Below are 15667 nucleotides of genomic sequence, written 5' to 3'. Positions count from 1 at the left end.
GACTGGAACTAGACTGTTGCTAAACACAATACTCAAGCAATGAGTTAATGTTTCATGTGGCTTTAAGTAGGCCCAAACAGGAAACAAGATGACTGTCACAGTTTCAGTATCATCCATAGTCCATAGAGTGCGATTGCAGAAATACATCAATTGCTTCCAATGGAAAAAAGTGGAATTTCAGCACAATTTAACAAAGTCAATAATAGCAGCACTAGTGGTTGATCCACAGGAGGACAACAGAATTCTGACATCCAATGTTCAACTAATGTTTCTGAATGTAGCCATCATTTCTTCGTACAGATGGGTTTCTTCGTACAGGTCGGCAGTGACCAGTTCCAGGGTCATTGCCGACCTACAGAAAGGAAAAAGAGAGCAATTATGATGTTACTGAGCAATGGAAATCATTGTCTATTCAGATGAATCTTGAATGATGGGAAGGTCAGAATTTGGCACAAGAAGCATGATGAATCCATGGACTTTTTTTTATCAGGGGTCAATAACTCAGACTGGTGGAGTAATGGTGTGAAGTATGTTTTTTTATTGCTCATTTTGGGACTAATCAAGTTTGCAAGTTTGTTCCTTCATAGCAGCTGTTTACTCTCTGGTAGAAGGACCTTGACCCATGCGTTGTCTACACGACCCGTGTCATGTTTTCATATATTGCTACCAATGTAAGGGTCACATGTACCGAGGTGTCTTATTACGACCCAGGAAGAAGTTAAACATGTTCCTAAAGATGTGTTGCTATCTTTTGTAGATGTTTCCCTTCACAGTCATTACTGTCATGACACAGACACAACAGATGTATCGTATAGACAAAGAAGATTGCAATCCATGTTATGAGGAAAACCACAACAGTAAATGTCTTAAATGGGGCAAATATCAAAAGTGAACCAAAATAGAAACACAAACTTAAAAAATAACCTTTAATGAAATATATCTAAAAATGTAATGAACAAGTGTTCAGAAAAGCCTGTTAAAACAGGAATTACAGGGTATGAGGATCTAAGCAAAAAAGTAAAAAAAAAGATTGGACCTTGGGGTCATCCTTGATTCCGAGCTTTCATTCACCCCCCACATCCGATCACTGGCTCGCTCTTCTTATCTGCATCTCTAAAACATTTCTAGAATTCGCCCTTTTCTTACTTTCGACTCTGCAAAAACTCTTACTGTTTCACTTATTCATTCCCGTCTGGACTATTGTAACTCTCTACTAATCGGCCTCCCTCTTACCAAACTCTCCCCGCTCCAATCTGTCCTGAATGCTGCAGCCAGGATCATATTCCTCACCAACTGTTACACCGATGCCTCTACCTTGTGCCAGTCATTACACTGGCTACCCATCCACTCCAGAATCCAGTACAAAACTACTACCCTCATCCACAAAGCACTCCATGGCTCAGCACCACCCTACATCTCCTCTCTGGTCTCAGTCTACCACCCTACCCGTGCCCTCCGCTCCGCTAATGACCTCAGGTTAGCATCCTCAATAATCAGGACCTCCCACTCCCGTCTCCAAGACTTTACACGTGCTGCGATGATTCTTTGGAATGCACTACCTAGGTTAATACGATTAATCCCCAATCCCCACAGTTTTAAGCGTGCCCTAAAAACTCATTTGTTCAGATTGGCCTACCGCCTCAACGCATTAACCTTACGATCCCTGTGTGGCCTATCATAAAAAACAAAACAAAAAAAAAAAAACATAATCAGGTTCCTCGCATCATGTTCTCATACACTTTATGCAGTTGATAGCCCTCTATGTCTGTACTGCTACATACTTAGGCAGTTAACTGGTTCATGCAGCTTTACATGAACACCCGAGCCTTACACTATGGCTGGTCCAAATAACTAAAGGAATTGTTACCATCCACCTCTCGTGTCTCCCTTTTTCCTCATAGTTTGTAAGCTTGCGAGCAGGGCCCTCATCCTCCTGGTATCTATTTTGAACTGTGATTTCTGTTATGCTGTAATGTCTATTGTCTGTACAAGTCCCCTCTATAATTTGTAAAGCGTTGTGGAATATGTTGGCGCTATATAAATAAAATTATTATTATTAGTATCACAGGGAGCTAACTGGCTCTGTAATTCCTGTTTTAAAAGGCTTGTCTGAACACTTGTTCATTGCATTTTGAGATATTTAATAAAGGGTATATAAGTATATCACCTGCGCTATAAAGTGGTACTGCTGGTACGTGCACTACATCGGCGCTTCCACCAAAAGAGAGTCAAGGAGTGTACTGCTGGAGTATCGAACTCAATAAATTGGCGTTAAACCTAGTCCTCAGAACTGTATGTACACATAAACATAGGTGATTCTAACGGGGTAATCCACCCGATAGTGACTAACAGTGCAGGAGTGCTTATTAACATAAATGCACTTACTGGGTGTAGAGGCGAGGGTAGTTGCGAGGATAGGAAATGTCGGTCTTCCTTGTAGATTGATGTGTCGGGCTGCACAGTAGGGCTACGGGGTGGTGCCGAGACTGGCTTACCCCAGAAAGTCTCTGCTCACTAGGCGTCGGGAGTGGGCAGGAACCGCCAACTCCTAGCGTGCCCCGGCCGGAAGCAACGCCGGAGCAGTGGCAGAGTTTGTGGGGGGCGTGGGAACTGTTGTGACGTCACAAGATTGGTGGGCGGGCGCGTGTCAGGGCAACCAATCCAACGCGTTTTGAAGGATGCACTCCTTCTTCGTCAGGGCTGCTGATATTTAATAAAGGTTATTTTTTAATGGTTTCTTTTTTGGTTCTGTCCATGTTATGAAAATAAACTGGATTTTGCTGATAGAACACGTCACCAATTTTCTAAGCAAGGATATTTCTAAAGGTGCTATTGACACGAAATTCTCACCAGATGTCTGTAACAACTCATCCAATCCACACAGGCAAAGATCTATAACCATAGATGTCCATATATTGTTATGTGTAATAATGAGAAATGACACAGGGAAAAAGTATTGAACACATGAAGAAAGGTGCAAAAAGTCATGGAAAGTCATGACATCCGCTGAAATCTATCAGTAATTAGAAAGCAATCCTGCCACTTAAAAATTATATCAGCTTGTTCAGCTGATTGAAAGAGCATCATTACACCATAAACCGGCCACTACCAGGTGATCCCCCACAAAATTTCAGACTGAGGAGTGAAATGAATTATCAGAAGAGTTGTTCAAGAACCAAGGACCACCTGTGGAGAGCTACAGAAAGACTTGGAATCAACAGGTACAATTGTTTCAAAGAAAACTATAAGTAATGCACTCAACCTCCATGGCCTCTATGTATGCTCTAGGTCTAGGAGCTTCTCTTAGCAACCAAGCCCTGTCTCCTTGCCCCACAAGTCCCAAAGCAAACAAAAATCCCGAACTATGATAATGGGGTACAATAAGTCCTGGACCACACCGACCTCATCGGATTCCGTACCTTGGGTCATTTCAATGTCTACTCTGGCCACTGGATAGTGTTTAGCATCCCCATGGATGCAGCAGTCGCCAGCTCTCTTCCCAGGGAACAGCTGGAGAGGAAGTGTGGCCCTCGTGAGGGTCACAAAACTCATATTCTTTGGTGTCTTATAAGCCTAAGTCATAGTAGGCTTTATGAGACACCCCCATTAAGTATAGTGGCAGCACTTCCATAGGAAATGGGCAGTAGAATTAGTTTATTATGTATGCAGTACAATTTACACTAAATATTAAACCATCTAGAAACATCTCCCAAAACTCCCCCCAGCTGCAGGGTGACCCTCGGTAACTCTTCCCTGTAAACAAAAAAATGAGAAAATTTGAGCTCACTCCTGAGATGTAATTCCAGAACGGCACTGCATCCTCACTGCTGCACAGTGTCCAAAGCAATAGGAAAAATAGAAGTAGATCCAGCTCACTCACAGGGCTAATTTATAAATCACCAAACTTTTATTGGGTTATCCTTTAAAAATTGAAGATTTAAAGATTTCAAACGTTCAAGAACCGTGTTGCTCGAAACGCATATGGCCTTATTACACACCACCCCGTTATTGCTGTGTCATTTGAGATGTCCGCTTGTAATCTTCAATTTTTAAAGGATAACCCAATAAAAGTTTGTTGATTTTTTTTAAATGAGCTCTGTATCTCTCCCCTGCCCAGCTGCAGGGTTGACCCTCTGTAACTCTCCCCTGCAGGGCTGACCCTCTGTAACTCTCCCCTGCCCAGCTGCAGAGCTGACCTTTTGTAATTCTTCCCTGCCCAGCTTCAGGGCTGGCCCTCTGTATCTCTCCCCTGCCCAGCTGCAGGGCTGACCCTCTGTAACTCTCCTCTGCTGAGCTTCAGTTCTAACCCTCTGTATCTCTCCCCTGCCCAGCTGCAGGGCTGACCCTCTGTATCTCTCCCCTGCCCAGCTGCAGGGCTGGCCCTCTGTTTCTCTCCCCTGTCCAGCTGCAGGGCTGACTCTCTATAACTCTCCCCTGCCCAGCTGCAGGTCTGACCCTCTGTAACTCTCCCCTGCTGAGCTCCAGTTCTGACCCTCTGTATCTCTCCCCTGCCCGGCTGCAGGGCTGACTCCCTATATCACTCTTCTGCCCAGCTGCAGGGCTGACCCTCTGTAACCCTCCCCTGCCCAGATGCCTTTTCTCCTATAACTATCACATAAAGTGGATTACAATGAATCATAGCATTAGCCATATAATGTCAATACTTTGCATCAGTGTCCTGTAACAACAGTATACCCTGCAGCATCACAAATATATCTTTATGTCATGCAGTAATTATTTTTAAGGAGGTGCCAGGATCTTCCATTCCTTTACACCAGGAATATGACAGTGAGTTTTCCTTGCTTTCCCGCCTTCACAGTCCTCAGATCTTAACCCTATAAAGCATCTATGGGACGAGGTAGAATTGGTTGCTCAGAGCATCTCAGTACATTCATCTAATTTGCGGCAACTACAAGAACCTTTCCTGTTGGCATGGGCCAGTATTCCTGGGGAACAATCTCAGCACCTAGTGGAAACTGTGACACTATTAATTGCAGAGGTTCTGAAGGCTCAATGTGTTACTATATGGGTGTCTCCAGTAATGTGGCCATTCAGTGTATGTTTTAGATCTGGCGGAGATGACAGGATAAAGCTGATCGTAGACATTAGATGCTGTCTGGATCTTCTCAAACATCTTTATCTGTGACTTTTACAATCTTTGTTTCAGGGTAAAGATCTGCCCCATATTAATACTACAGAGACATATGTCAGGGGTGATGAGTGGTGTAAAGAGGAGATTCCTACAGATAACCACACAGGTGAGTAGTGACCACTAAATGCAGAGAAGTCACAGGTTGTAATCAGTCACTGGCTTGTAGAATAACATTAGATGTTAATTATTTACAGTTTGTTCACATGTAACTTTTGCTGTGGATTTAGGGGCTGATCCATTAATGGGGTTATCTATATCTATTAATGGGGTGACTATATTTTTACATAGTGCTAAGAATTATCTCACAGTTAGTTGCTAACTACCTGTCTGTTGTGCCCGCTACTGATCTCTGCCGGCTTCCGCTGACGTCACATCGACAGAGCAGAGATTCTACTCCGCTCTGCTCTTTTAACGGGGTGTGAATTTCAACATCATGTTGATTGAGTTGGCTTCCCACAGTTAAACTATCAGTCAGTATGATGTCGGAAGTGATGCCTTGTCAACAGAGCAGCCCGGGAAGATGAGCTCCTGTGCTGACGTGGAGCATTTTTTTTCCCCAACCACTCTGAGCCAGCACCAGGCAGAACAGAAAGGTAATTGTCTCTGTTAGCAACTACCTGAATGTTTATTTTTTAGGTGCATAGTAAAAGAAAAAGTCTTGAACAACCTCTTTAAGAGTGGCACACCAGTATTAATGAAGGAGCGATAGACCATGTAATATTAAATTCATTAAGACATGCACACCACTTCTACTCAGTGGTACATGCCTCTGTGCGTCTCAAGAGAAATGGTAACCAAGTCAGGGATAGACTAAAGAAACATTTCTGATGGACGTAAATTATTTCACTAGCATGGCATAACTTTTTATGAACCCCCGTTCATGCTTCACCCACTTTGGTGGAGCTGACTTAGACTGGTGTGAAAATTTTGCGCAAAAAGTTAGCAACTTTTTTCAGTGCTTCACTCTTTTTTTTCATTTTGTGCAAATGTTTCTCCGCTGCATCCACAACACGTCTCTCAGCCGCTGTAGAGGAGAGAACTCTTTTCTCACAGTTCTGTCCATCATAGGTCACTGTGCACAATGGATGTCACTACACATATCATGAAGCATCTTCGTGTCGGTGACCTCTGATATGTAAGAAGAAATATTACCAGCCATAGGCTTCACTGCTTTGTACAAGAGAATTTTCTCAGCCTAAAACTCAATACTTTACATACTTGTACAGATATCTCTATATGCCAGTACGTTATAAGATAAAGATGCAAAACAATTACAATTCACATGACGTACTTTGTGTAATTTTTAATAACCAGCACAATACAGTTAGGACAATATTTATGGTGATTAATAAATGTTGTGACTAAAATGGTTGAATTTTATTACTCATATCAGTTTGTACAACTATAAAATAAGCATATTATGCACAACTTTGTTTTCCATTCTAAAAATGGGCACATATCTGAACCCAGAAGGACCCCAACATTCTTTTTGTATCTTCACCTGAGATCTTTTGTCATCTGAATACTGTTTGTTATTCACTCAGCAGTTGATATGAAAAGGTTTGAAAATAGATTTTTTTCCAAATCTTACCATTGCTAAAAATGATAGAGTAAAAATGGATCCATCACAAAGTTATAGAAGAATGACCGAAAATTATTGCTGTCTAATTAGGCTTAAAGCTACACATTCTGAAGTGCTGTGCGTTGAGCACTCTGTTTAGGGTTTATGACTTTATATATGAGAATGGTATAGAAATGTGCCTCTGACAGACACAATAGCATGCACATTTCTGTGCGATAAGATAAACGTAGACAGGCACAATATCTCAGGAAAATCTGTTTCAAATTTCATGGCATTCAGACATCCTGCTGCTGTAGGGATGGAGTTTAAGGCTTGATGCAGATGACCGTGTCAAAAATAGTGACAGACGTTTGCAAATTGTAGACTTTCTTGACTCCTTGCGCAGCTCCAGATTTGCGTTGTGGATCCGTGCAGGAACTGCCTTCTGCATGCAATACCTTGATCCAATAGCAGGCCCAGATAAAGTAAAGATTAGCAAGTTAATTTGATGCTAATCGAATTAGTGTCAAATTTTAGATAACTCTTGTCCAGGCAAATTCGAACAATTTTGAAATATACGAATCGCCATTTTTCAATTTGCTGATAAATGCATCTGCCATAGAAGGGCTCCCATGACCTTTTGAATGGCTTCTCCATGATGCTTTGCAGCTATCACATTAAATAGTGTAGCTTAACAAATCAAGAAAGTATATCAGAACCTTTAAAAAAGCTGAGGCAAGGAATGCTGCATTCATTTTAGAGTAGTTTTGGATAGAAAGAGGACATCAGCGCTCACAGCTTGGCAAAAGAGATAGAAAGAGAAAGCCCTAAAGCAATCAACAAATGCTTAACAGAGTGTGTCGTACAACTGCAGCAGTGAAAGAAGATGAGTATAGTATTCTGTGAATAATACACAGATTAAGTTGACAGGTGGAAGAGTGGTGCGAGTAGCAGAACCAGAGCCCTTGAGATTAATCTGGAATATAGAGCAGCTGAGCTGGCATCTTTTCTTGCTTCATGTCAATTACACATCATTTTTCTAAATTCTTTATGCACTAAAAATCGGCAAACCAACACAACACTCTCACCACCTCCAGCTCAAAAATATTTCCAGAATCCATCCTTTCCACAACCCACTAAAATGCTTGTGCATGCCCTCATCATCTCCTGCCTTGACTACTGCAACATCCTCCTCTGTGACCTACCTTCTAACACTCTCGCACACCTCCAGTCCGTCCTTAACTCTGCTGCCCGACTAGTTCATCTCTCTCCTCTCTACTCCTTCCCCTTCTCCCCTTTGCAAATCTCTTCATTGGCTCCCAATTCCCCAGCATATCCAGTTCCAACTACGAACACTGATCTAAAAAGCCATCCATAACCTTTCTCTTCCGTATATCTCTGAACTAATCTCCCGTTATCTTCCATCATGTTATCTGGTCCTCCCAAGACCTCCTTCTCTTTTTCACACTTATTCGTTCCTCACCAAATTGCCTCAGAAAAATCTTACAGCCTGCAATGACCCCGCTCCCTTCTCAACACCACCAGGGCTACTGAACCCCTCCAACCTACTTTCACCTTCCCCATCATCCTGTAGAATGTAAGCCCACAAGGGCAGGGTCCTCTTCCCTCCATACTAGTCTCATTGTTAGTATGTTTACTCAATTATATCTGTATTTGATATGCAACCCCTTCTCATGTACAACACCATGGAATCAATGGTGCTATAGAAATAATAATAATAATATTTTACAAAGAAAATAAAATCTGAATTTGATGTCATTAAAGAAAAATGTTCTTAGATCAAGAAATGGTAGATAGCGTAGAATAGTAGATGATGAAAAATCAGAACATCATTACTCTGCCATAAAGTGCAACGTTTTAACCCGTCATAAAGTACGTTTTTTTCAAGCATACAAAATGATGCAGCATAACAGGTTTAAATAACATGGCTAATGAAGTAAACACCAATCAGCATTCTAAACCTCACCCACAAGACTTCCCATCTGGCAATTATGTGATACAACTCCCCAAAACATATAAAGTGACAATACACAATAGGCATAATTTCATTTTTCCACATATATACAAAAAGCAAAGCAGAGTGCTAAAAAAAATTGCATCACATTTAACACAGTAGATAGATATATATATACACACACACACACACACACACACGCACGCACGCACGCACGCACGCACGCACGCACACACACACACACACACACACACACACAAAAGTATTTATTAGTAAGCCACCAATTCTGCAAGTTCTCCCACTTAAAAAGACCACGAGAGAGGCCTGTAATTGACATCATAGGTAGACCACAATTATAAGGCCGGTGTCACTCGGGAGCGGAGTGTGTGGCTGCATGTATTTCTATGGAGCTGGACGCTCCAGTCCCAAGTGCCGGCGGCAGTGCTGAGTATTGATGCGAGAGACTCACGCGAGTTTCTCGCATTGCACTCTCAAGTGTGACCCCAGCCTGTGAGTCAAAATGAGAAAAAATATCCAGAAAATCACCTTGTCTGATTTGGCAAGATTTATTTTGCAAATTATGGTGGAAAATAAAGATTTGGTCATTAACAAAAGTTAATCTCAATATTTTGTTACATATACTTTGTTGGCAATGACAAACGGTGGTCAAACGTTTTCAGTAAGTCTTCAAAAGGTTGGCACACACTGGTGGAGGTATGTTGACCCATTCCTCCATGTAGATCTCATCTAGTGCAGCGATGTTTTGGGCCTGTCGCTGGGCAACATGGACTTTCAAATCCCTCCAAAGGTTTTCTATGGGGTTGAGATCTGGAGACTGGCTAGGCCACTACAGGACCTTCATATGATTCTTACGAAGGCACTCCTTCGTTGCCCTGGCGGTGTGCTTGGGATCATTATTATGCTGAAAGACCCATCCAGATTTCATCTTCAATGCCCTTGCTGATGGAGGGTTTGCACTCAAAATCTCACGATACATGGCCCCATTCATTCTTTCATGTACACGGATCAGTCGTCCTGGTCCCTTTGCAGAGAAACAGCCCCAAATCATGATGTTGCCACTCCCATGCTTCACAGTAGGTATGATGTTCCTTGGATTCCGCTCAGCATTCTGTCTCCTTCAAACACAATGAGTTTTGTTTCTACCAAACAGTTCTACTTTGGTTTCATCAGACCATATGACATTGTCGAACAAAATAGAGCAAAGTGTATGCATGAGAACTGGGATCACCACAACAGTTTAACCCCTTCACCCCCAAGGGTGGTTTGCACGTTAACCCCTCTGTGACCTTTGACGTACTATCCCGTCGAGGTGACCTGGGCCTATCTGACCCTTGACGGGATAGTACGTCATAGCCAATCGGCCGCGCTCACGGGGGGGGCGCGGCCGATCGCGGCCGGGTGTCAGCTGACTATCGCAGCTGACATCCGGCACTATGTGCCAGGAGCGGTCACGGACCGCCCCCGGCACATTAACCCCCGGCACACCGCGATCAAACATGATCGCGATGTGCCGGCGATGCAGGGAAGCATCGCGCAGGGAGAGGGCTCCCTGCGGGCTTCCCTGAGCCCCCCGCAGCAACGCGATGTGATCGCGTTGCTGCGAGGGTCTTACCTCCCTCCCTGCCTGCTCCAGACCCGGATCCAAGATGGCCGCGGATCCGGGTCCTGCAGGGAGGGAGGTGGCTTCACAGAAGCCTGCTCAGAGCAGGCACTGTGAAGCAGCCTGCACTTCTCTCAGATCGGTGATCTGTCAGAGTGCTATGCAAACTGGCAGATCACCGATCTGTATTGTCCCCCCCTGGGGCAAAGTAAAAAAGTAAAAAAAAATTTTTCCAAATGTGTAAAAAAAAATAAAAAAAAATATTCCAAAATAATGAAAAAAAAATAAAAATATTATTCCCATAAATACATTTCTTTACGTAAATAAAAAAAACAAAACAATAAAAGTACACATATTTAGTATCGCCGCGTCCGTAACGACCCGACCTATAAAACTGGCCCACTAGTTAACCCCTTCAGTAAACACCGTAAGAAAAAAAAAAAAAAACGAGGCAAAAAACAACGCTTTATTATCATACCGCCGAACAAAAAGTGGAATAACACGCGATCAAAAAGACAGATATAAATAACCATGGTACCGCTGAAAACGTCATCTTGTCCCGCAAATAACGAGCCACCATACAGCATCATCAGCAGAAAAATAAAAAAGTTATAGTCCTGAGAATAAAGCGATGCAAAAATAATTATTTTTTCCATAAAATAGTTTTTATCGTATAAAAGCGCCAAAACATAAAAAAAATATATAAATGAGATATCGCTGTAATCGTACTGACCCGAAGAATAAAATTGCTTTATCAATTTTACCAAACGCGGAACGGTATAAACGCCTCCCCCAAAAGAAATTCATGAATAGCTGGTTTTTGGTCATTCTGCCTCACAAAAATCGGAATAAAAAGCGATCAAAAAATGTGACGTGCCCAAAAATGTTACCAATAAAAACGTCAACTCGTCCCGCAAAAAACAAGACCTCACATGACTCTGTGGACCAAAATATGGAAAATTTATAGCTCTCAAAATGTGGTAACGCAAAAAATATTTTTTTGCAATAAAAAGCGTCTTTCAGTGTGTGACGGCTGCCAATCATAAAAATCCGCTAAAAAACTCGCTATAAAAGTAAATCAAACCCCCCTTCATCACCCCCTTAGTTAGGGAAAAATAAAAAAAATGTATTTATTTCCATTTTCCCATTAGGGCTAGGGTTAGGGCTAGGGTTGGGGCTAGGGTTAAGGCTACAGTTAGGGTTGGGGCTAAAGTTAGGGTTAGGGTTGGGGCTAAAGTTACGGTTAGGGTTTAGATTACATTTACGGTTGGGAATAGGGTTGGGATTAGGGTTAGGGGTGTGTCAGGGTTAGAGGTGTGGTTAGGGTTACTGTTGGGATTAGGGTTAGGGGTGTGTTTGGATTAGGGTTTCAGTTATAATTGGGGGGTTTCCACTGTTTCGGCACATCAGGGGCTCTCCAAACGCGACATGGCGTCCGATCTCAATTCCAGCCAATTCTGCGTTGAAAAAGTAAAACAGTGCTCCTTCCCTTCCGAGCTCTCCCGTGTGCCCAAACAGGGGTTTACCCCAACATATGGGGTATCAGCGTACTCAGGAGAAATAGAACAACAACCTTTGGGGTCCAATTTCTCCTGTTACCCCTAGGAAAATACAAAACTGGGGGCTAAAAAATAATTTTTGTGGGAAAAAAAAGGATTTTTTATTTTCACGGCTCTGCGTTATAAACTGTAGTGAAACACTTGGGGGTTCAAAGTTCTTACAACACATCTAGATAAGTTCCTTGGGGGGTCTAGTTTCCAAAATGGGGTCACTTGTGCGGGGCTTCTACTGTTTAGGTACATTAGGGGCTCTGCAAACGCAATGTGACGCCTGCAGACCATTCCATCTAAGTCTGCATTCCAAATGGCGCTCCTTCACTTCCGAGCCCTTCCATGCGTCCAAACGGTGGTTTCTCCCCACATATGGGGTATCAGCGCACTCAGGACAAATTGGACAACAACTTTTGGGGTCCAATTTCTCCTGTTACCCTCGGGAAAATACAAAACTGGGGGCTGAAAAATAATTTTTGTGGGAAAAAATTTTTGTTTTATTTTTACGGCTCTGCATTATAAACTTCTGTGAAGCCCTTGGTGGGTCAAAGCGCTCACCACACATCTAGATAAGTTCCTTAGGGGGTCTACTTTCCAACATGGTGTCACTTGTGGGGGGTTTCTACTGTTTAAGTACATTAGGGGCTCTGCAAACGCAATGTGACGCCTGCAGACCATTCCATCTAAGTCTGCATTCCAAATGGCGCTCCTTCCTTTCCGAGCCCTCCCATGCGCCCAAACAGTGGTTCTCCCCACATATGGTATATCATCGCACTCAGGACAACTTGGACAACAGATTTTGGGGTCCAATTTCTCCTGCTACCCTCGGGAAAATACAAAACTGGGGGCTAAAAAAATAATTTTTGTGGGAAAAAATTTTTGTTTTATTTTTACGGCTCTGCATTATTAACTTCTGTGAAGCCCTTGGTGGGTCAAAGCGCTCAAAACACATCTAGATAAGTTCCTTAGGGGGTCTACTTTCCAAAATGGTGTCACTTGTGGGGGTTTTCAATGTTTAGGCACATCAGTGGCTCTCCAAACGCAACATGGCGTCCCATCTCAATTCCTGTCAATTTTGCATTGAAAAGTCAAACGGTGCTACTTCCCTTCCGAGCTCTCCCATGCGCCCAAACAGTGGTTTATCGCCACATATGGGGTATCAGCGTACTCAGGACAAATTGTACAACAACTTTTGGGGTCCAATTTCTTCTCTTACCCTTGGGAAAATAAAAAATTGGGGGCGAAAAATAATTTTTGTGAAAAATATGATTTTTTATTTTTACGGTTCTGCATTATAAACTTCTGTGAAGTACTTGGTGGGTCAAAGTGCTCACCACACCTCTAGATAAGTTCCTTAGGGGGTCTACTTTCCAAAATGGTATCACTTGTGGGGGGTTTCAATGTTTAGGCACATCAGGGGCTCCCCAAACGCAACATGGCGTCCCATCTCAATTCCAGTCAATTTTGCATTGAAAAGTCAAATGGCGCTCCTTCGCTTCCGAGCTCTGTCATGCGCCCAAACAGTGGTTTACCCCCACATATGGGGTATCGGCGTACTCAGGACAAATTGTACAACAACTTTTGGGGTCCATTTTCTCCTGTTACCCTTGGTAAAATAAAACAAATTGGAGCTGAAGTAAATTTTTTGTGAAAAAAAGTTAAATGTTCATTTTTATTTAAACATTCCAAAAATTCCTGTGAAGCACCAGAAGGGTTAATAAACTTCTTGAATATGGTTTTGAGCACCTTGAGGGGTGCAGTTTTTAGAATGGTGTCACACATGGGTATTTTCTATCATATAGACCCCTCAAAATGACTTCAAATGAGATGTGGTCCCTAAAAAAAAATGGTGTTGTAAAAATGAGAAATTGCTGGTCAACTTTTAACCCTTATAACTCCCTAACAAAAAAAAATTTTGGTTCCAAAATTGTGCTGATGTAAAGTAGACATGTGGGAAATGTTACTTATTAAGTATTTTGCATGACATATCTCTGTGATTTAAGGGCATAAAAATTCAAAGTTGGAAAATTGCAAAATTTTCAAAATTTTCGCCAAATTTCCATTTTTTCTGCAAATAAACGCAGGTAATATCAAAGAAATTTTACCACTATCATGAAGTATAATATGTCACGAGAAAACATTGTCAGAATCGCCAAGATCCGTTGAAGCGTTCCAGAGTTATAACCTCATAAAGGGACAGTGGTCAGAATTGTAAAAATTGGCCCGGTCATTAACGTGCAAACCACCCTTGGGGGTGAAGGGGTTAATGACCGGGCCAATTTTTACAATTCTGACCACTGTCCCTTTATGAGGTTATAACTCTGGAACGCTTCAACGGATCTTGGCGATTCTGACATTCTTTTCTCGAGACATATTGTACTTCATGATAGTGGTAAAATTTCTTCGGTATAACTTGCATTTATTTGTGAAAAAAACGAATATTTGGCGAAAATTTTGAAAATTTCGCAATTTTCCAACTTTGAATTTTTATGCCCTTAAATCACAGACATATGTCACACAAAATACTTAATAAATAACATTTCCCACATGTCTACTTTACATCAGCACAATTTTGGAACCAAAATTTTTTTTTGTGACGGAGTTATAAGGGTTAAAAGTTGACCAGCAATTTCTCATTTTTACAACACCATTTTTTTTTAGGGACCACATCTCATTTGAAGTCATTTTGAGGGGTCTATATGATAGAAAATACCCAAGTGTGACACCATTCTAAAAACTGCACCCCTCAAGGTACTCAAAACCACTTTCAAGAAGTTTATTAACCCTTCAGGTGTTTCACAGGAATTTTTGGAATGTTTAAATAAAAATAAACATTTAACTTTTTTTCACACAAAATTTATTTCAGCTCCAATTTGTTTTATTTTACCAAGGGTAACAGGAGAAAATAGACCCCAAAATTTGTTGTACAATTTGTCCTGAGTACGCTGATACCCCAAATGTGGGGGTAAACCACTGTTTGGGCGCATGGCAGAGCTCGGAAGGAAAGGAGCGCCATTTGACTTTTCAATGCAAAATTGACTGGAATTGAGATGGGACGCCATGTTGCGTTTGGAGAGCCCCTGATGTGCCTAAACATTGAAACCCCCCACAAGTGACACCATTTTGGAAAGTAGACCCCTTAAGGAACTTATCTAGATGTGTGTTGAGCACTTTGACCCAACAAGTGCTTCACAGAAGTTTATAATGCAGAGCCGTAAAAATAAAAAATCATATTTTTTCACAAAAATGATCTTTTCGCCCCCATTTTTTATTTCCCCAAGGGTAAGAGAAGAAATTAGACCACATAAGTTGTTGTGCAATTTGTCCTGAGTACGACGATACCCCATATGTGGGGGTAAACCACTGTTTGGGTGCATAGCAGAGCTCGGAAGGGAAGGAGCGCTATTTTACTTTTCAATGCAAAATTGACTGGAATTAAGATGGGACGCCATGTTGCGTTTGGAGAGCCCCTGATGTGCCTAAACATTAAAACCCCCCACAAGTGACACCATTTTGGAAAGTAGACCCCCTAAGGAACTTATCTAGATGTGTTTTGATACCTTTGAACCCCCAAGTGTTTCACTACAGTTTATAACGCAGAGCCGTGAAAATAAAAATTCTTTTTTTTTCACAAAAATGATTTTTAGCCCCCAGTTTTGTATTTTCACAAGGGTATCAGGATAAATTGGACCCCAAACATTGTTGTCCAATTTGTCCTGAGTACGCTGATACCCCATATGTGGGGGGGAACCACTGTTTGGGCGCATGACAGAGCTCGGAAGGGAAGGAGCGCCATTTGGAATGCAGA

The 15667-nt window shown here is 42.0% G+C and overlaps 2 protein-coding genes across 2 annotated transcripts in view; one reads left to right on the top strand and one right to left on the bottom strand.

Moving 5' to 3' along the window:
* LOC143767208 (uncharacterized) overlaps positions 1 to 15667 on the top strand; it is a 521413-nt gene that overhangs the window by 137506 nt on the left and 368240 nt on the right. The window lies entirely within an intron of this gene.
* The window catches only part of LOC143767238 (uncharacterized), a 388340-nt gene that overhangs the window by 293074 nt on the left and 79599 nt on the right, over positions 1 to 15667 (bottom strand). The gene's annotated exons all lie outside the window — the stretch shown is intronic.

Source organism: Ranitomeya variabilis, chromosome 4 (genome assembly GCF_051348905.1).
Source record: "Ranitomeya variabilis isolate aRanVar5 chromosome 4, aRanVar5.hap1, whole genome shotgun sequence".
NCBI lineage: Eukaryota > Metazoa > Chordata > Amphibia > Anura > Dendrobatidae > Ranitomeya > Ranitomeya variabilis.
Note: the sequence above shows the minus strand (reverse complement) of the source record. Positions and strands in the feature narration are given on the sequence as shown.